A 23,051-nucleotide genomic window follows, 5' to 3' on the forward strand; every position below is an offset into this window, starting at 1 on the left:
CTCTTAAGACAGCTATGGTAAAGCCTCTGTTTTTGACTTTTTATCAAACTCTTGACCTTCCAAAATGAACTCTATTCATAAGCCTTCTTGCTGAAAACCTGCTGGGCTCTGTTGGAGGCCTATCATTTGGGGCTGTGAGTTAAACCACCAGGCAGTGGTTTCAGCTGTGTTTTTCTTTGGGCTGTTAGATTTAGTCAAAACTGGGGCCCACACTGAAGCTGCCAGAGCAATGAATTTATATGCATTGGAAAGGGGGATGTGGGAAAAAGAAGCAAACCGTAGGGATAGTTTCACCCTGTTGTGCCAAGATTCACACAGCTGTGTTTTTCTTCTTATATTATTTATAGCTTTCCACTTTTAATTGACAAAATGAGGGAGATAGCCTCATTATCAAATAGATTTTTATCTCTCAGAGCTCCCCACGAAATGGTTCATTTTTGTGGCAGCAGAAAAGAACCAGGTACAAAGTATTCTATGTGGCAATGGTGAAGGAGATGACAAGGAAAACACAAGATGAATCATGTTGGTTTATTAAGAAAGAACTCTCAACCAGTAATTGTCTTGTGATAGAGGTTAGAAATATTCCAAACTACTTTTATGCTTATATTTCATGATTTCTGCTGTCATTTCCAAACACAGTAAAAGAAGAACAGAAAAATCAGATCATTTAAAACCTCAGAAGTCTGTTTTTCATTAGTAGTCTCGATTTTTATAAACTTGGTTTCTCTTATAAAACATTTTTTATCCTACCACAGAACCAGCTTATGTGGGGGTCAAAGAACTGCCGCATCATCTTATCAATTGTAATTTTCAGTCTTCGGTAAAGGTTTTCTTCTTGTTTGGCATTTGGATTTCCCATATTTGCTCCAAGAAAATAAATTGATTCACTTAATGCATGGATTTTTTTTGGGGGGGGGGGGGGATGACATCTGTTTAAGCAGTTACACTCATTCCAGTAATTCTGATTTTTAAAAAGTCTAGCTCTTTTTCATTGAATTACCTAGAAAGCTGATTGCAAGTGATATTTTTATATCAATTTTATAGATTTTAAAAAATATCAGATATTTCAGGTAATTGGACTATCAAGTAATTATTTAACAAACACATTATCTTCTCAGCAGCGTGCTGTCATTTTGACCTAATAATACCTTTAACAGAATATGATTAATGAAGGTTTTATCCAATTTAAAAGACTAAAATCTCACTATTCTATCACATAGAATACCACTGAGGTATCCGTAGCAGAGTCCCCAAATGAAGACACATAACTAAGAGTAGGGAAACAAGGTGAAAGCAAGAAAATTATTCAGAGGTTAATCATTTGAATGGTGATGATAGGGAATTTTGAGAAAATCTACTTTAGAGATAGGTCTAAGAGGCATTGGTATGAGAACAGATTTAGCTTCTTACTAAAATTTGGAATATTTAGTACTTTTTCCACTTCATGGAATGCCTTCTATTTTTTTTCCCCCGCTAGCTGTTAAAATTGACAGGGACTTTTAAAATCTGATTTGCAATTTGTACCAGTCCACCAGAAAAAAATGGAATATTTTCCATTTAAAAAAAAGGTAATGGAATATAAAGGTAAATTTCCTTAATGTTTCTTTATAGCTCATAAATTTAATTACTTGACATGAGGGTTCAACCTGAAAATATGATCAGTGTATTTCTAATTTAAATTGTCAGTTCATAATTTTTGAAGACCAACTTTGGAGGCTACAATTCATTAAGAAAAACTGGGAAGAAATGCTACACTTAAAATTAGGTTTAAACGTATTATGAAGCCAATAGAAGTGAACATTTGATCATTTTGAAGCTTCTGTACCTTAATCAAACTGCTAAACTAAAGGATTTCTTGTTTAAGTCAAATTCTTATTTCCTATTTGAGATCCTCCACCGAAAAACATTTTAATTTTTTCCCAAATTCTTTTGCATTTTTGACTGTGTAGATGTACCACTGTGAATTTAAAAGTAATTTTATCTAAGTAGATCTATCATGAAAAGACTATTATAAAATGACATCAAGTAACAGTTTTCTTTTAACTAGAATTTTCTATAAGAAGTAAAATTCTCTTTTTTAGCTATAGATGAAAGATATATTCCTAAAAATCACAAAGTATCTACATATTAAAAACATATGTCCCTAGAAACATGTGGTAATATTTTCATAGCTTAATCCACTATAGGCATTCTGTCATCAATAGTAAATGTGCTTTTGTTAAAAACAGAAAGAAAGGTCAGTGGAAGTATATCTTTACAATCCTATCCCACTTCATATAACTTTTGTAGACTTGAAAAATATAGAAGTTAGCTCTTGTCTTAGAACATCTATAAACATTTGCTTGATGTTCTAGGTAATATTTCTCCAAAAAAAGATGCTTTATTCAGTTTTAAAGCATGGAAGATTAAACATATTTGTAATCTAGTTCTGATACAACTCTTAGTATTTTATCTGTCCTAAAAATCTTAACCTTCATACAATCTCTCAGTTTTACTGTCTCAAATGTAATTTACTTGAGGATTTCCAGTATGCTTTAAAAAGCAATGATTATTTATAGTAGGTATATAAAAGAACTATTAAAAGACAAAGTACTGTAATTAGATACACAATACATTTAGCACCAAGTTCAAATAAAACAGAAAAAAAATTATGTGTGTGTTTACACCTCAAGAGGGAAAATAGCATTATATTTGTATAAGTCTTAAGACATTTTTCCTATGAATGATGATACAAGAAGAAAATGAAGACACATTCTTAAATGCAGTTTGTAAGTTAGCACCTATAATAGTCTGTTTCGTATGTCAGGCTGCTAATATGGATCTAAAATGGTATATGAGATTTTAAATATATTTAACAGCAATTTATTGCATGTGTAATATGTGTTGGGAGTCCTGCTAGGAAGTGGGGTTTAATCCTCATAGAGAGTTTAAACTGTATTGAAACAGAGTGACAAAGAAACAGCTATAGTACATTGTGACAAGTAAAGGCTGTAAGAGACGAAGCACAAGGTGGGTGGGGCATCAAACAGCCTTGGCAGAACCAGTGGAATATAGGACATTTAAGCTGGCATGGTCCTGTCAGTAGAACAGGAAAAACCAATGAGACAAGGAAGTTGGATGGGATAGGACTGGGGAGGAGAATACATTTTAATCAGAAGAAAGTGCGGGAGTATCTATCACTGGAGTGTGAGAAAACATGACTATTTTTTAGAAATTACACACACACACACACAAAACAACTCAGATATTTGGACAGTAGAATGCCAGGGGTGAATTCAGAGAAGCGTTTGAAAACCTAATAAGCTAGATAATTTAGGGCTTTGTAACTACATTGAGAAATTTGGACTTCATTCTTAAAGTGATGAAAAGTAGTGGTTAAAAGTGGTTTTAACCAGAAAGAGGTATGATCAGATTTCTGTTGTAGAAAGAGCCATTAACAGTTATGCATAGAATGGTTTGGAGGAAGCTATCCTGAGTATGATTAGTTCAATTAGGGAGGTGTTGCAGTAATTCAGGTGGTAGAAAAGGATGATTTGAACTAGATAGGAGAGATGCTTAAGAGGAAGAAGGGTCTGGACTTGGGGGCTCACTGGAGGTAGGAAGGGAGTGACAAAGAAGGAAAAAGAAGTCAAAAAAAGTTTCTGGGTCATAAAATGAGTATTTATGGAAATGCTGTAATATTTATTGACTAAGTGGGAAGGGTTCAGGAAAAGTCTTTTTCAAAACTGAAAGCCAAGCTGAAGATACAGGCCTAAAAGTCATTGACATCTAAATGGTCAGCGATTAAATTACCCTACAGGAGCATGGTGAACTAAAGAAACAAAGGCTCTACATGAACCCCCTTAAGTAATAGCAATAGTTATGGGATAGACTGAGGCAGAGAAGTCTGTAAGGAGACACAGGAGTAGCCAGGAGGTAGATGGGGGAACTTCGTTGGTAACCTATATGACTTAAATCATTCTTCAGAAGTAAGCACAAATTTGTCCTGGGTCATCCATTCCACATTTAAACTAGAGGTTCATACGCAAACTGCTTACACATGACTTGTTGTGTAGGTTATATGCATTATACCATATCTAAGCATATATAGGGGACTGGAATGCAAAAGTAGGAAGTCAAGAAACACCTGGAAGAACAGGCAAATTGGCCTTGGAGTACGGAATGAAGCAGGGCAAAGGCTAGTAGAGTTTTGCCAAGAGAATGCACTGGTCATAGCAAACACCCTCTTCCAACAACACAAGAGAAGACTCTGCACATGGACATCACAGGATGGTCAACACTGAAATCAGATTATATTCTTTGCAGCCAAAGATGGAGAAGCTCTATATAGTCAGCAAAAACAAGACCGGGAGCTGAACTGTGACTCAGATCATGAACTCCTTATTGCCAAATTCAGACTTAAATTGAAGAAAGTGGGTAAAACCACTAGACCATTCAGGTATGACCTAAATCAAATCCCTTGTGATTGAATAGTGGAAGTGAGAAATAGAGTTAAGGGACTAGATCTGATAGATAGAGTGCCTGATGAACTATGGAATGAGGTTCGTGACATTGTACAGGAGTCAGGGATCAAGACCATCCCCATGGAAAAGAAATGCAAACAAGCAAAATAGCTGTCTGAAGAGGCCTTACAAATAGCTGTGAAAAAAGAGAAGCAAAAAGCAAAGGAGAAAAGGAAAGATATAAGCATCTGAATGCAGAGTTCCAAAGAATAGCAAGGAGAGATAAGAAAGCCTTCCTCAGTGATCAATGCAAATAAATAGAGGAAAACAACAGAATGGGAAGGACTAGAGATCTCCTCAAGAAAATTAGAGATACCAAGGGAACATTTCATGCAAAGATGGGCTCAATAAAGGACAGAAATGGTATGGACAGAAGCAGAAGCAGAAGATATTAAGAAAAGGTGGCAAGAATACACAGAACTGTACAAAAAAGAGCTTCACAATCCAGATAATCATGATGATGTGATCACTCACCTAGAGCCAGACATCCTGGAATCTGAAGTCAAGTGTGCCTTAGGAAGCATCACCGCGAACAAAGCTAGTGGAGGTGATGGAATTCCAGTTGAGCTATTTCAAATCCTGAAAGATCATGCTGTGAAAGTGCTGCACTCAATATGTCAACAAATTTGGAACTCAGCAGTGGCCACAGGACTGGAAAAGGTCAGTTTTCATTCCAATCCCAAAGAAAGGCAATGCCAAAGAATGCTCAAACTACTGCACAATTGCACTCATCTCCCATGCTAGTAAAGTAATGCTCAAAATTCTCTAAGCCAGGCTTCAGCAATACGTGAACCATGAACTTCTAGATGTTCAAGCTGGTTTTAGAAAAGACAGAGGAACCAGAGATCAAATTGCCAACATCCGCTGGGTCATCAAAAGAGCAAGAGATTTCCAGAAAAAAATCTATCTCTGCTTTCTTGACTATGCCAAAGCCTTTGACTGTGTGGATCACAATAAACTGTGGAAAATTCTGAAAGAGATGGAAATACCAGACCACTTGACCTGCCTCTTGAGAAACCTATATGCAGGTCAAGAAGCAACAGTTAGAACTGGACATGGACCAACAGACTGGTTTCAAATAGGAGAAGGAGTGCGTCAAGGCTGTATATTGTCACCCTGCTTATTTAACTTATATGCTGGACTGGATGAAGCACAAGCTGGAATTAAGATTGCTGGGAGAAAAATCAATAACCTCAGATATGCAGATGACACCACCCTTATGGCAAAAAGTGAAGAAGAACTAAAAAGCCTTTTGATGAAAGTAAAAGAGGAGAGTGAAAAAGTTGGCTTAAAGCTCAACATTCAGAAAACGAAGGTCATGGCATCTGGTCCGATCACTTCATGGCAAATAGGTGGGGAAACAGTGGAAACTGTCTGACTTTATTTTGGGGGGCTCCAAAATCACTGCAGATGGTGATTGCAGCCATGAAATTAAAATTAAAAACTTTCCTTGGAAGGAAAGTTATGACCAACCTAGATAGCATATTGAAAAGTCGAGATATTACCTTGCCAACAAACATCTGCCTAGTCAAGGCTATGGTTTTCCAGTAGTCATGTATGGATGTGAGAGTTGGACTGTGAAGAAAGCTGAGCGCTGAAGAATTGATGCTTTTGAACTGTGGTGTTGGAGAAGATTCTTGAGAGTCCCTTGAACTGCAAGGAGATCCAACCTGTCCATTCTGAAGGAGATCAGTCCTGGGTGTTCATTGGAAGTTCTGATGCTGAAGCCGAAACTCCAATAATTTGGTCACCTCGTGTGAAGAGTTGACTCATTGGAAAAGACCCTGATGTTGGGAGGGATTGGGGGCAGGAGGAGAAGGGGATGACAGAGGATGAGATGGCTGGATGGCATCACCGACTCGATAGATGAGAGTTTGAGTGAACTCCAGGAGTAGGTGATGAACAGGGAGGCCTGACATGCTGCGATTCATGGGGTCACAAAGAGTCGGATACGACTGAGTGACTGAACTGAACTGAACTGAATATGTACTAAAAATATATACTGTATAGAACTTTCTCGTTTCCTCTTTTATGCTTAATTTCAACACAGATGCCATTGTAACAGATAAATCAGCTATTACTTTGCTTATTTATTGCTTATTTTTATTTAAAAACCAGTATATTTGAGGAAGTTCAGTATATCTTCCACATTTCAGACTTTTTGAGAGGTTTGGCAGGAAGTTGGGGATATCATAAGACTCCTTGGAAATCAGTTCTTGTAAAAGAAAATGTTGGTGGTTTAAAAAATAAAAATTCAGACACAGATGGATCAAATTTATTTCCACACATATGAATTTGAATGTGAAGTGGTTGACCAAATGCATTTCGCACTCATCTAAATATAACTCTGAATAGTGAATTGAAAAAAAAAATGCTGATTTGTGTGTTCTCTTGCTCTTCTAATATTTAGCCATCACCATTTACAAGTCAGTTTTTCTTTGATTTTTTTGGGCCTCACTGGAGTTGCATTTCCAAAGGTTGAGAAGAAAGTTTTAAAATATTCTTGTTAAAATTTTCTTAAAGATTACTTCTCATAGAGGATGCTTCATATAGCCTGTGTCTCATCCCATCAGCCCGTCCCTGACTTCAGTCATAGCTGCAGTAAACAGCTCCAGAAAAGCTCAGCTTCCCCTGCAGCTGACCAAACCTATCTTTTTGTCCTATCTTTTCTTTAAGCTAACACCTTCAGTTCCTTCAGTGCTTATCCATTCGACTTGGTTTCCATAACTCATGTTATCTTGTTTTTTTTTTCTCATCCTGTGAATGCCCCCTCTTAAAAGCTGGCGTGCAGAACCAAGACAAGACCCCGATCAAGGCATAAAAAATTATAATTGTGGTATTGTAGTCAACGAATATAATTTGTTTGTTCTCTGCATCCCACCTGCGATATTGTAATTTATAGGGAAAATATATATGTTTGGTAATCTGAATTTGGCCTTCAGCCACAATTTCTAGATAACAGCTTCCCAAACCTTTGGAATTTCCTGGGATAAGAGCAGTGAGATAATACTTGGACTCTTGTCCTCAGTTCTTAAAAAAAACCTCTTCTCCTCAGTTCTTCAAGGAAGGTGACTTTGGATCCCCCTCAAGGTAGGGGCTGGTTGCCAGCTATGCAATTAGAGGGTTGGAACTTTGTCTCACGTCCTAATTTCCAGGGAAGAGGAGAGGGAATTGAGGTTGAATAGGACATTGCCTTATTTATCTCTTCATGTGGCTGTTGATTCAAATCCTCTAATATCCTTTTATAATAAACTGGTAATCTAACGGGTAAATGAAGTGAGCCATTCTAGCAAATTAATCAAACCCCAAAAGGAAGTCATTGGAACCTCCAGTTTGTAGCCAGTAAGTAGCATAAGTACCTTCCTGGGCTGACAACTAACATCTGAAGTGGAGGATGGTCTTGTAGGACTGAGTCCTCAACCTGTGAAACGTGATGCTATCTTTTCTATAGAATTAGAATAGAGCTGAATTCTCAGACACTGTGCTGGTGTCCTGAGAATTGCTTGTTGGTGTGGGGAAGAATTGGCTTGTTGGTATGAGGAACACACCCCTGTTGGAATTGGGTCTGGAAATTCTTGTCACCACCTCAAAGGATAAATGCCACATTTATCTTTCATCTTTCTCCCTAGCCATTCTCTAGCTCTAGGAGAACTAACCGCAGGTGGAGTTATTGTTGCCAAGGGACAGTACGGGCATGGAGACAGTGTATATGAGTTCCAGCACTTGGAAGGCTGTCTCGGTGCTTCTCAGGTGACTGCAACACAGTCGAGCCTCCATTCTACAGAAATGACTTTGATTATGAGCCTTTTCCTTTTCCCTTCCTCCTTATCTCACTCATTCTTATTTTCTGAGACTGCTTTCCAGTTAAAGTATTTCCATCCCGACCCTTTTCTCAGATTCTGTGTTCCAGAGAATCTAAGTCGCTTATATTTGGCATTTTACCTATGATGTGGAATAGTACTTGGGCTTGATAGAACAAAGATCAAGAAACATTCATTTCTAGTTCTCACTGAGGTCTCACCAAATTTATAGGAAAAAAAAGTAAGTCATAACTTTTTATTCTGGTTCAGCAGTTCCTTTTCAGGGAATATAATTACTTAGTCTAATTAATCATAAGTAATATTTTGTGTTAACTACAGTGTATGCTGATGTAAATGGAAGAGAGTGACATGTATAAAAAGAAAAATGTAGGTACTAATCCTGACTACCAGAAGTTTACAAAATAATTGGAAAAATGAACACTATGAAATAATTAAACATCATATCAAGTGAATGCAGATAAATATTCTGTAAATTCAATGATAAGCACTTTGAAGCTGTCAAAGATGGAAATAAACATAATCATGTGTTCTCAATCAAAGGGAAGAAGCAAATATTAAAACATGTTGTAGGGTGAAAAGTAATTATATTAACACATGGATGAACATATGTTATATGAATAATTTGGCCTACTTATAATTTTTTTCTTTTTTTTAACTTTTATTACATTTTGTTGGCTCATTCACTTTATTTACTACAGGTGGCTACATTTGGAAAATCTTTTAATAAGATAAGAGCTTTGTATAAAGTTTTTTCTAACATTGATGATTGATATTCTACTTTTAGAAATTTTAGAAAGCTTTAAAGAGTAGCTATTTTCTTTTAAAAAATATGTAGTGTGTTGTTATACTACTGTTTAAATATTGCACATGTGTCTAAAATTTTTCAAAATATGACAAAGACTTCTAATTTGCTGAAAGATTGAAGTAGCCAATCCAAGAGAAATGAGAAATCTCTAATAGAGGGCTATTTGAGCAGGGCAATTTGATGATCACTTCTGAAACACTTTCTACCAAAATTATGACGAGATAATGTAAGATACCAACATAAGAAAGGATTTCAAAGTAGGCTAGTAACTGGCTCATGTTTCCAGTCCTAATAGTAATTTATTCTGCTCAATAGGAACAATAGAGAAGTAGATCAATGCTTGTATGGGTAGAAAAGTAAAGTTTTCAGTATTATAGACAAATAAAAACATAGAAATTTAGAATTGGAAGAACTTAATATCTACTGTAAATTCTTACTCAAGGAAAGTTACAACATCAAAATGGTTAAATAGAAATTTTCCATCATCTTGTTCCTAAAGAACCCTGGTGTTGAGAATCTCACAAGTCAGAAGTCTAGTGTAGAAGTTCCAGCACACTGTTGGAGCAGAAAAAGAAAATCTGAGAATGTACACACTGAAAAGCATAAAAGGAACAGTTTCACTTTACCCACACTACTCCTCCCCCAAGGCAGCACAGCTCAGTGCCAAGAGAGATCTTCTTTGACCACAGTTTCTCCTACAGGGAACAGAGAGAGTCTGTGAGTGTGTACCCAGGTTTCCCAGTTGTGTGGGCTGCTGCTAAAGAGACCCACTTCTTTCTCAACCTATCCAGAATACTGAAGTAAGAGGTGGGGAGCAGCTGGCAAACTAGCAATCAGGCTCTCAGTGGGCATGAAAGAGACGTGGATCCTACTAACTGTGTTGCAGACTCCATCAGGAAGCCCATCACAAGCTACTGGGGGTGACCTGCCTATTGATCCTTCCAGTTGGTCCCCAGCACTCCATTCACATCACCCCCACACACTCCCACTTCGTGCTAGGTCATGCACTCGCCTTCAAGGGCAGCAGGGGCAAGCTTTTCCAGTAGACTAGAGAGCAAGCACAAAAGCTGGCTCAACTCCATGGGACTGAAAGAAAGCACACAAACTTGAGCATTCAGCATTGCCCTAGGGAAAGTGAATGGGAGCCTGTCAGCATTCAGCCTGGCTTTGCAGGATCTAGAGAAGGTATACAATCTTAGCCTCAGGATCCCTAACAGGGCTGACAGAGGTATTTCTCTCCTGAAGCCTTTCAGTAAAGACTGGAGTAGGCAAATGCTTCTTCATATGTGAAGAGAGCAATGCAAGTCATCAGAGGCATGGCACACCGAAGGTACACATAATTTTCTAGTTACTAATCCCACAGAAATGGAAATCTGCAGTTTGCCCCATAAAATATTGGGACAAATAGTTGTTTTAAGGAATCTCAGTGAGCTACAAGAGTCAACAAAAGACAGGTTAACAAACAAGAGACAATTGTAAAAAATTAGGAAGCAAGAACACCTGATTTGTTGAACTTTCTGTGTATACATGTATATGTACCAAATAGAAATTCTGGAGCTGAAGAATGCAATGAATGAAATGAAAAATGCAATAGAGAGCAAGAGCAGACTTGATCAAAGAATGGAAAGAATTGGTGAAATAGAAAGCAGGTCATTTGAAATTACCTAGGCAGAGGAAAACAAGAAAAAAAAGAATGAAAAAGAGGGAAGAAATCTAAGTGAACTATAGGAAACTATCAAAAGAAGTAATCTATGCATCCCAGAAGGAGAAGAGATGGAAAAGGGGGCAGAAAGTTTATTATTTTAAAAGATGAGAATTTCTTAAATCTTGGGTGAGGTTTACAACTCCAAGTACATGAAGCTTATAGATCTCCAAAAAATTTCAACTCAAAAATATGTTCTACCAAGACATAATATAATAAAACTGTCTAAAATTAAGGACAAAGGGAGAATTTTTAGAGAGGCAAGAGAAAAATCCTCACATGTAGGTGAACTCCCATGAGACTATGATTGGGTTTTGCAGCAGAAACCTTGCTGTCCAGGAGAGAGTAGAATAATATAGTCAAAGCATTTGAAGGAAAAAACAGTCACTATAGAAAATAGTATGGAGGTTCCTAAAAAAATTAAAAATAGAGCTACTCTGGTAGTTTCGTTGATAAGTTGTATCCAACCCTTGCAACTCCATGGACTGCAGCCAGCCAGGTTCCTCTGTCCATGGGATTTCCCAGGTAAGAATATTGGAGTGGGTAGCCATTTCCTTCTCCAGAGGATATTCCTGACCCAGAGAATTACCCTGTGATCCACAAGTTCCACATCTGGGCAATTACCCAAAGAAAAAGAAAACACTTCTATTCATTAAAGCATTATTTACAACAGCCAAGATATGGAAACAACCAATTGTCCATTAATGGATGAATGAATAAAGAAATTGTGGTATATATACAGATCTTCCTTAACTTATGATGGGATTATGTCCTGATAACTCCATCATACATTGAAAATATTGTAAGTTGAAGATGTATTTAATACACCTACATACTGATCATCAAGTTTAGCCTTGCCTGCCTGAAACATGCTCAGAACGCTTGCATTAGCCTCAGTTCAGTTCAGTTCAACCACTCAGTTGTGTCCGACTCTTTGCGACCCCATGATTCACAGCACGCCAGGCCTCCCTGTCCATCACCAACTTCTGGAGTTCACTCAAACTCATATCCATCGAGTCGGTGATGCCATCCAGCCATCTCATCCTCTGTCATCCCCTTCTCCTCCTGCCCCCAATCCCTCCCAGCATCAGGGTCTTTTCCAATGAGTCAACTCTTCTTATGAGCTGGCCAAAGTATTGGAGTTTCAGCTTTAGCAATATTCCTTCCAAAGAACACCCAGGACTGCTCTCCTTTAGAATGGGCTGGTCGGATCTTCTTGCAGTCCAAGGGACTCTCAAGAGTCTTCTCCAGCACCACAGTTCAAAAGCATCAGTTCTACAGCACTCAACTTTCTTCACAGTCCAACTCTCACATCCATACATGACCACTGGAAAAAGCATAGCCTTGACTAGATGGACATTTGTTGGCAAAGTAATGTCTCTGCTTTTGAATATGCTATTTAGGTTGGTCATAACTTTCCTTCCAAGGAGTAGGCGTCTTTTAATTTCATGGCTGCAGTCACCATCTGCAGTTAGCCTAGAGTTGGGCATAATCATCTAACACAAAGACTGTTTTAATAAAGTATTGAATATCTCCTGTAATTAATTAAATACTGTACTGAAAATGAAAACCAGAATGGTTGCAAGTGTATTTACCATTGTGATCACATGGCTCACTGAGAGCTGCAGCTAGCTGCTGCTGCCCAGCATCAGCAGAGTATGGTAACAAATATCACTAGACCAGGAAAAGATCAAAATTCAGTTTTTTTTCTACTAAATGAGTTTTGCTGTAGCACCATCATAATGTTGAATAATTATGTAAGTTGAACTATCATAAGCTGGGGACCATCTGATATAATGGACTATTATTCAGCGATGAAAAGAAAGAAATTCTGCCATTTGTGACAGCAGAGATGGAACTTTAGGGATTAGGTTTCAATGAAATGAATCAGAGAATGACAAATACTGTATGATCTCAGTTATCTATGGAATTTTAAAAATTAAAACTCAAAGAAACGGAGAGGTTGTCAGGGGCTGGAGGTAGGGAAAGGGAAGATGTTCCCAAAGAATACAAACAGGTTTGTAAGATGAATAAGATCTGGGGATCTTATGTACAGTACAGTAACTAGGGAAGGATAGCATATATTTTTTGTGCCATCTCAGTTTTATTGGGATCTTCCCTGGTGGCTCAGATGGTAAAGCATCTGTCTACAATGCAGGAGACCTGGGTTCAATCCCTGGGTCGGAAAGATCTCCTGGAGAAGGAAATGGCACCCCACTCCAGTATTCTTGCCTGGAAAATCCCATGGACGGAGGAACCTGGTTAGGCTACAGTCCATGGGGTCACAAAGAGTCGGACATGACTGAGCAAGTACCCCACTCTAGTACTTTTGCCTGGAAAATACCATGGATGGAGGAGCCTGGTGGGCTGCAGTCCATGGGGTTGCGAAGTCGGACACGACTGAGCGACTTCACTTTCACTTTTCACTTTCATTCATTGGAGAGGGAAATGGCAACCCACTCCGGCGTTCTTGCCTGGAGAATCCCAGGGACGGGGGAGCCTGATGGGCTGCCGTCTATGGGGTCGCACAGATTCGGACACGACTGAAGAGACTTAGCAATAGCAGCAGTAGCAGCAGTCTTATTGATAACCTATGTTCACTTAAAAAAATGTACAATGTGAGAATTGCAAGTTAAGTTTTATTAGGGGCAAAATGAGTACTGTAGCCTGGGAGACAGCACCTCAGATAGCTCTGAGAAATTGCTCCAAGGAGAACAGAGGGAAGGATAAGTGATTTTGATGAATGGGGAGTACATGCAATCAAGCACATATTTTTTTCAGAAAGTTTCTGCTAGTCTTGGGACGCTTCTGCTTAGTCACGAGAAATAGTCCTCACTATGAAGGTTTTAGTATTTTAGTAGATATGAAGAAATACAAGAGTAGGCCTTGTAAAATCAGCTCCTAAAATAATTTAACTATCTGGAGACCTGTCCTGCCATTTTTTCCAGAACACAAAGTTCCTCATTTCTTCTATCCTCCCTGAACTCCTTCAGGGGGTGATAAAGGTCCGCATCAGCATGACATGATTTAATCCTTGAAGAGACACATGTTAAGCACCCATGATGTTATTGTTGCTATTGTTGTTCTGTCACTAAGCTGTGTCTGACTCTTGGACTGCAGTACGCCAGACTCCCCTGTCCTCCACCATCTACTGGAGTTTGCTCAGATTCACATCCATTGAGTTGACGATGCTATCTAACCACCTCATCCTCTGCTGCCTTTTCTCCTTATGCCTTCAATCTCTCCCAGCATCAGGGTCTTTTCCAGTGAGTCATCTCTTCAAATCAAGTGGCCAAAATATTGGAGCTTCAGCTTCAGCATCAGTCCTTCCAATGAATATTCAGGACTGGTTTCCTTTAGAATTGACTGGTTGGATCTCCTTGCTGTCCAAGGGACTCAAGAATCTTCCCCAGCACCACAGTTCCAAAGCATCAATTCTTTGGTGCTCAGCCTTCTTTATGTCCAGTTCTCATATCCATACATGACTACTGGAAAAACCATAGTTTTGACTAGACAGACCTTTGTTGGCAAAGTGATGTCTCTGCTTTTTGATACACTGTCTGGGTTTGTCTTAACTTTCCTTCCAAGGTGCAAGCTTCTTTTAATTTCATTGCTGCAGTCACTGTCTGCAGTGATTTTGGAGCCCAAGAAAATAAAGTCTCTCACTTTTTCCATTTCTTCCCCACCTATTTGCCATGAAGTGTTGGAGCTGGATGCCATGATCTTAGTTTTTTGAATGTTTAGTATTAAGTCAACATCTGCTGGATCATCAAAAAAGCAAGTGAGTTCCAAAAAAAAAAATCTATTTCTGCTTTATTGACTATGCAAAGCCTTTGACTGTGTGGATCACAATAAACTGTGGAAAATTCTGAAAGAGATGGGAATACCAGACGACCTGACCTGCCTCTTGAGAAACCTATATGCAGGTCAGGAAGCAACAGTTAGAACTGGACATGGAACAACAGACTGGTTCCAAATAGGAAAAGGAGTACGTCAAGGCTGTATATTGTCACCCTGCTTATTTAACTTCTCTGCAGAGTACATCATGAGAAATGCTGGGCTGGATGAAGCACAAGCTAGAATCAAGATTGCTGGGAGAAATATCAACCTCAGATTGCAGATGACACCACCCTTATGGCAGAAAGCAAAGAAGAATTAAGAACCTCTTGATGAAAGAGGAGAGTGAAAAATTTGGCTTAAAGCTCAATATTCAGAAAACTAAGATCATGGCATCCAGTCCCATCACTTCATGGCCAAAAATGGGAAAACAGTGGAAACAGTGGCTGACTTTATTTTGGTGGGCTCCAAAATCACTGCCGATGGTGATTGCAGCCATGAAATTAAAAGATGCCTACTCCTTGGAAGGAAAGATATGACCAACCTAGACAGCAATTCAAAAGCAGAGACATTACTTTGTCAACAAAGGTCCGTCTAGTCAAGGCTATGTTTTCCAGTGGTCATGTATGGATGTGAGAGTTGGACTATAAAGAAAGCTGAGCACTGAAGAATTGATGCTTTTGAACCGTGGTGTTGGAGAAGACTCTTGAGAGTCCCTTGGACTGCAAGAAGATCCAACCAGTCCATCCTAAAGGAGATCAGTCCTGGGTGTTCATTGGAAGGACTGATGCTGAAGCTCAAATTCCAATACTTTGGCCACCTGATTTGAAGAGCTGATTCATTTGAAAAGACCCTGATGCTGGGAAAGATTGAGGGCAGGAGGAGAAGAGGACAACAGAGGATTAGCTAGTTGAATGGCATCACCAACTCAATGGACACGGGTTTGAGTGGACTCCAGGGGTTGGTGATAGACAGGGAGGCCTGGCATGCTGTGGTTCACGGGGTCGCAGAGAGTCAGACACAACTGAGCGACTGAACTGAACTGAACTGAGCTTTAAGTCAGCTTTTTCACTCTCCTTTTTCATCTTTATCAAGAGTCTGTTTAGTTACTCTTCACTTTCTGCCATAAGGGTAGTGTCATCTGTGCATGTGAGATATTGATATTTCTCCCAGCAACCTTGATTCTAGCTTGTGACTCATTCAGCCTGGCATTTCACATGATGTACACTTCATAGAAGTTAAATAAGCAGGGTGACTGTATGCAACCTCGACATCCTCCTTTCCCCATTTTGAACCAGTCCATTGTTACATGTGCAGTTCTAAATGTTACTTCTTGACCTGCCTACAGCTTTCTCAGGAGACAGGTAGGGTGGTTTGGTATTACCATCTGTTTAAGTTTCCGCAGCTCTTTATGATCCACACAGTCAGAAGTAGATATTTTTCTGGAATTCCCTTACTTTATCTGTGATCCAACAAATGTTGGCAATTTGATCTCTGGTTCCCCTGCCTTTTCTAAATCCAGCTTGTACATCTGGAAGTTCTTGGTTCTTGCATGCACTGTTGAAGCCTAGCTTGAAGGATTTGGAGCATTACCTTGTTAGCATGTGGCATGAATGCAATTGTGCAGTAGTTTGAATATTCTTTGATATTGCCTTTCTTTGGGATTGAAATGAAAACTGACCTTTCCAGTCCTGTGGCCACTGCTGAGTTTCCCAAATTTGCTGGCATATTGAGTGCAGCATTTGCACAGCATCTTCTTTTAGGACTTGAAATAGCTCAGCTGGATTCCATCACCTCCACTAGCTTTGTTCTTAGTAATGTTTCCTAAGGCCTCCTTGACTTCACACACCAGGATGTCTAGCTCTTCATGAGTGAGCACAGCATCTGGTCATTAAGAACTTTTTTGTACAGTTCTTCTGTGTATTCTTGCCACCTCTTCTTAATAGCTTCTGCTTCTGTTAGGTTTCTGTCCTTTATTGACCCCATCTTTGCTTGAAATGTTCCATTGGTCTCTCTGATTTTCTTGAAGAAATCTCTAGTCTTTCCCATTCTATTGTTTTCCTCTATTTCTTTGTACCTATCAGTGAGGAAGCCTTTCTTATCTCCCCTTGCTATTCTTTGGAACTCTGCACTCAGATGGGTATATCTTTCCTTTTCTCCATTGCCTTTCACTTCTATCCTTTTCTCAGCAATTTGTAATACTTTCTCAGACAACCATTTGCCTTTTGGCATTTCTTTTTCTTGGGGATGGTTTTGATCACTGCCTTCTGTACTATTTTACAAACCTCCATCCATAGTTCTTCAGGACTCTGCCTATCAGATCTAATCTCTTGAATCTATTCGGCACTTCCACTGTATAATCATAAGGGATTTGCAGACCTACAAGACCTTCTAGGGCTAATACCAATAAAAGATGTCCTTTTCATCACAGAGGATAGGAATGCTAAGTAGGAAATCAAGAGATACCTGAAGTAATGGGCAAGTTTGGCCTTGCAGTACAAAATGAAGCAGCACAAAGGTGAACAGAGTTTTGCCAAGAGAATGCAGTGGTCATAGCAAACACCTTCTTCCAATAACACGAGAGGACTCTATACATGGACATCACCAAGTCAATACCAAAATCAGATTGGTTATATTCTTTGCAGCTGAAGATGGAGAAGTTCTATACAGTCAACAAAAACAAGACTGGGAGCTAACTATGGCCCAGATCATGAACTCTTTATTGAAAAATTCAGACTTAAATTGAAGAAAGTAGGGAAAACCAGTAGGCCATTTAAATATGACCTAAGTCAAACCCTCTAATCTAGAATCCAATAACTTTTTTACTAGTTAAGGTATTACTCCTCTTTTGTCTCATTCTATGCAGTGGCAATATGAGAATTAAAACATATAATCTACTTACCTCAAATATTTTGTATCAAGATTCACAGTATGAATATTCATAAGTATATGTAAACAATTTATCAAATCAAAAATAAGAATAAGTGGTACTATGGTGTTGTGTTGTGGTGTGTACTCCAACTGTGGTGGTGTTGGAGAAGACTCTTGAGAGTCCCTTGGACTGCAAGGAAATCCAACCAGTCCATCCTAAAGGAAATCAGTCCTGAATATTCATTGGAAGGACTGATGCTGAAACTGAAAATCCAATACTTTGGCCACCTCATGCAAAGAACTGACTCATTTGAAAAGACCCCGATGCTGGGAAAGATTGAAGGCAGGAGGAGGAGTCGATAGAGGATGAGATGGTTGGATGGCATCACTGACTCAATGGACATGAATCTGAGCAAGCTCTGGGAGTTGGTGTTGGACAGGGAAGCATGGCATGCTGCAGTCCATGGGTTCGCAAAGATTCATACACGACTGAACAACTGAACTGATGGTACTGTAGTCTTCTTAATCCTTTTCTGTAATCTCATGCTCCAGTCTGAGAACTACTTATGTTTCTCATGGATCTTCAGTATCAAATGTCAAGCATCTAACTTATTTAAACCAGTTTCAGCATGCTCATATTTCCAAGGAGCTAATTTCTTAAGCATCTCAATTATTTAATATATCTGATATTGTTAAGCTGCTTTTATAGAGATGTATCTGAAAGTCCCTACTTACTTTGAAATTATTGCCTGTTTCACCAAATGAGATACAGAACTTGGTTCAGTACAAGAATTTGTTTCCATCTTGTTGATTTGATAAACCTCTGTATCTGATCTCCTGAGCTTATTTTAATACTTTTACATGAGATTGCATGACACATATATATTTAAAACTCTGTGATTAGGAGTACAGGGTGTGTAGACAGATCTGAGTTTGAATGCCAGTTCTGCCATTAATTTGTCATATGGTATCTGCCATTGCTTAATCTCATTGAACTCATCTGCTCATCCAAAAATTGAGAAAGGAACTGTACCTAAAACCTGAAAGAGATACATTACCAAACTTTGTAATGACTTTGCTCCCAAGTATTTTGGAGGCCCACTATTAGGTTAATATCAAGGAAAGAGAGAGATATTGTTGACTAAACAAAGCATGGTGCATTGAATCAGGACTGAGGGTGGCTACAGACTACAAAAAGATGTACTTGGTGTTTAAAACACTCAAAGTAGTAGCAGCTGTGCCCAGTGGAGCAGTAAAAATAGTGAGAAGTGCTACACATGTTATACTTCACCCAAGGGACCCAAGAAAGTATTTTATTGGGGAAAGCATTTTGCATGGGGCTTGAGGGTCCACATTAGTAGGTAATGGCTACCACACAAGGGTACTTAAAAATTGGTTATAAATGAGATCATATCTATAGCCATAGGCTGACAATACCTAGGAAAATTTAAGTTGCGTCTATGAAGATATAATGTGACATGAAAGTCACTCAGTTGTGTCCGACTCTTTGTGGCACTCAGGCTCAGTACTTGTGACGCACCGGCTTAGTTGCTCAGAGGCATGTGTAGTCTTCCTGGATCCAGGATCAAATCCGTGTCCCCTGCACTGGCAAGCAGATTCTTATTCACTGTACCACCAGGGAAATCTGGAACCTCATTTTTAAATAGAGTCTATCATCTGTGGTTTTTTTGAAGTTGGGCTTTTGTGTATAAGCATCTTGTTGTTGTTCAGTTGGTAAGGCATGCTCAACTCTTTGTGACCCTATGGACTGCAGCACTCCAGGATTCCCTTACTTCATTATCTTCCAGAGTTTGCTCAAACTCATGTCCGTTGAGTCCGTGATGCCATCCAACCATCTCATCTCTGTCACCCCCTCCTTATCCTGCCTTCAATCTTTCCCAACATTGGGGTCTTTTCCATTGAGTTAGCTCTTCATATCAAGTGACCAAAGTATTGGAGCTTCAGCTTTAGCATCCATCCTTCCAATGAATATTCGGGGTTGATTTCCTTTCGGATTGATGGGTTTGATCTCCTTGCTGTCCAGAGGACTCTCAAGAGTCTTCTCCAGCACCACAGTTTGAAAGCATCAATTCTTCAGTGCTCAGTCCTTTTATGGTCCAACTCTCACATCCATCCGGCATAAATATGGTTATAATATATAATAATAGTGTACCATTGGAGAAGACTCTTGAGAGTCCCTTGGACTGCGAGAAGATCTAACCAGTCCATCCTAAAGGAGATCAGTCCTGGTTGTTCATTGGAAGGTCTAATGTTGAAGCTGAAAATCAATACTGTGGCCACCTGATGAGAAGAGCTGACTCACTTGAAAAGACCCTGATGCTGGGTAAGATTGAGGGCAGGAGGAGAAGGGGATGACAGAGGATGAGATGGTTGGATGGCATCCCCGACTCCATGGACATAAGTTTGGGTGGGCTCCAGGAGCTGGCGTTGGACAGAGAGGTCTGGCGTGCTGCGATTCATGGGGTCACAAAGAGTCGGACACGACTGAGTGACTGAACTGAACTGAATGTATATGTTGCATGTGCTCAGTTGCTCAGTCTTGTCCAACTCTTTGCAACCCCATGGACTATAGCCCAACAGGATCCTCTGTCCATAGGATTTTTCCAGGCAAGAATATGGGAGTAGATTACCATTTCTTCCTCCAGGGGATCTTCCTGCTACAAAGGTGGAACCCACACTTCTTGCCTCTTCTGTGTTGGCAGGTAGCTTCTTTACCTCTGAGCCATCATGCACTATGTAAATTTGTGTAACATGGTATAAACTAGCTACATGACCATTATTTTTACATTTATAACTAACTTCATTTTGACCACAGAATTTATTTCCTTCGTCTGGATTTACCAGTCCTTATACTACCCACACCTGAAGTCCTGCTTGACTCTCTTAGCTTCATCATCTCACATCCATCCAGGCAATCAGTTTTGGCAGTCAACTGATTCATTTTTCTGTGTCTTACATTTGTCTTTTGTAATCCATTACTTTGCCATCCTGCAGTTTATATCCTTCTCACTCATTTCTGGACCCTTCAATTGGTCTCCCAACTGACCTTCCTGCCATTCCTCATTCTACCCCCACATACTGCAGGACTGAGCTTTATTTGATCATGGACTTTATTTGATCATACAATGCCAGTAATTTCCACTTTATGGAAAATAAATTCAAAACTACTCATCCTAGCCCCTCCACATATTGGCTTCCACATACTTGAATTCTCACTGGTCTTGCATGAGTTAACCATCAGCTCCTGTCCGACTGACCTGAGCTATCATCTTCAAATTTCTCCCTTCCCGATTTTCTGCAGGTCATCCCTGGAATGAAACTCCACCTCCTCTATAAAGTCAGTTCTACAAACATCAGTCTTCTGAGAATGATGTTAACAGTAAATGTTCTAGGAGTTCAGAGGAGTAAATGCTCTAAGAGTTCTCACTCCTCTGAACTCTTAGAGCATTTACTGTTAACATCATTCATTCAGAAATGAATCATCTTGTTTCACTGTAATTCCTTTCTGTTTTTTCTTGCATCTTTTCACTGTTCTCATTCCCTTGTCTTGTTTCATAAAACTAGATTATAAGCTCGCAAATCAAATCCTTGCAGTCTTCATTATTTAGCACACCTAATACAAAAACTGGGCTCAGTAATTACATTCTCAGTATTTTTATTTTGCCTTTGTATAGGTCATTATAACAAAGAGGTATAGTGTTAAGTCATTTTTCACATTGTTACCATTTTTTTCTTTATTCAAAAAGATAGGATCACAGAGATAAAATTTGAGGGAAATAAATTGATTAGTCTGAATGGACATAAAGTCTCAAAAAAAAAAAAAAAACAACTATAGCCATGTTCTTTTTACTGACATTAATTTACAATAATGACCATTCATTAACATAAATTGCCCATTGTTTTACAGTGCAAAACCAAAAAGTACATTTTTTCTTTCTCTGTTGACATCCCAGAAATTTAGAATTTTAGTATTGCATATCTGTTTCGAGACTATAAAGGGGGTTGCAGTATGATAGTTTCAAGGAAAACAATGTGTTCTTAGTAAACTACTGTTAAAGGCATGGAGATGAATAAATGTATTTTGCCAAGTACAACATTAGGAAGTGCTCCAGTGAAGCAGTGAGCAATTTCCACTCTAGGGGCTTACCTTAATCTTATGAAAACCGCCACCCACGCCCCCAGCTTGCTTTCTTTTTTTTTTTTTTTAACCTCCCCCTTTTCTCTTTTTCCTCCCAGCTTTACTGTAGTGACAAATAAAGTTTCTTCACTTCCATCTTCACTTCTGAAAGTGAGTGATGATGTGTACATGCACACAACAGATATGAATGTTTTATCCTTGACTCCAAACATGCACGAAGGTTTTGCTTTCTCTTCTGACATTGATCATACCTCAAATATGCTCTGTTGAACAAACTTCCAGTATCATCCTTGTACTCACCTAGCATCTAAACCCTAGGCAGATTGTGAATTGTACTTAGCCTTGACTCTGAAAGCCCACACTGGCCTCATTTCCTCAAGAACTGATACGACACTTCATTTTATATGTTTGCAAACCAAATGCCTAGAAAGGTTTATCAATCTGTTAAGTACCACAGCAAGTTGGAAACAAACCTAGTTGGGGTTCTATTAATTCAGGAAGCATAAAATATTAACTGTAAAGTGTATTGACATATCTTGGTTACATATATTTATATATGTATGTGTGTGCTATAGGTTTAGTTGCTCGGTCGTGTCCAGCTCTTTGCAACCCCATGTCTTCTTCCAGGCTCCTCTGTCCATGGGGATTCTCCAGCCAAGAATACTGGAGTGGGTTGCCATGCCCTCCTCCTCCAGGGGATCTTCCTGACCCAGGTATCGAACCCGGGTCTCCCACATTGCAGGCCGACTCTTTACCATCTGAGCCACCAGGGAAGCCCTTATATACATATATGTAAATATATATTTGTATGTGTGTATCTACTCATATATAAATGGCTCCCAGAAATGTAACTTTCTTAACCAGTTAAGTAATTAATGGCTAAATTCATCCTAAATGAATAAATAAATAAGTAATCTAAGGATGTAATTAGTCCACTTTGAGCATCAATCTTTAGTGGAAATATGAAATCTGTTAGCGTATCAAGTATTTGGCAAAGACTTCAATGAATGCTAAACCTCTTTAAAGATTGGTAAACTATACACTATCATGTATTTGTGATGACAAAGAAAGATTCCTTTTAGATCATGGATGAAAGTGAGATTAAAACGTTTTAGTTTTATAATTGGAAATTTGGCTGTGAATCACACAAACTTAATATTTTAGGGCCCAGCCTACCAACCGACATTAAAGTTAAAGGGCTGTCTAACTGCTTTTAAGTAGTTAATAAAAGTGCAGTTGACCATATAATCAGAAACTCAGATTCCTGCAGTTAATTATCAGAGACAATGACAAAATTAAATACTTAGTCTGACTCAATGATGCCTGTGGTTTAAAGAAGCTAGGATGTTAATAT

The 23,051-nt window shown here is 38.9% G+C and overlaps 1 protein-coding gene across 1 annotated transcript in view; it reads right to left on the reverse strand.

Moving 5' to 3' along the window:
- Positions 1-23,051, reverse strand: part of PPP1R1C (protein phosphatase 1 regulatory inhibitor subunit 1C) — a 122,401-nt gene that overhangs the window by 76,132 nt on the left and 23,218 nt on the right. The gene's annotated exons all lie outside the window — the stretch shown is intronic.

This window comes from Ovis aries, chromosome 2, assembly GCF_016772045.2.
Source record: "Ovis aries strain OAR_USU_Benz2616 breed Rambouillet chromosome 2, ARS-UI_Ramb_v3.0, whole genome shotgun sequence".
NCBI lineage: Eukaryota > Metazoa > Chordata > Mammalia > Artiodactyla > Bovidae > Ovis > Ovis aries.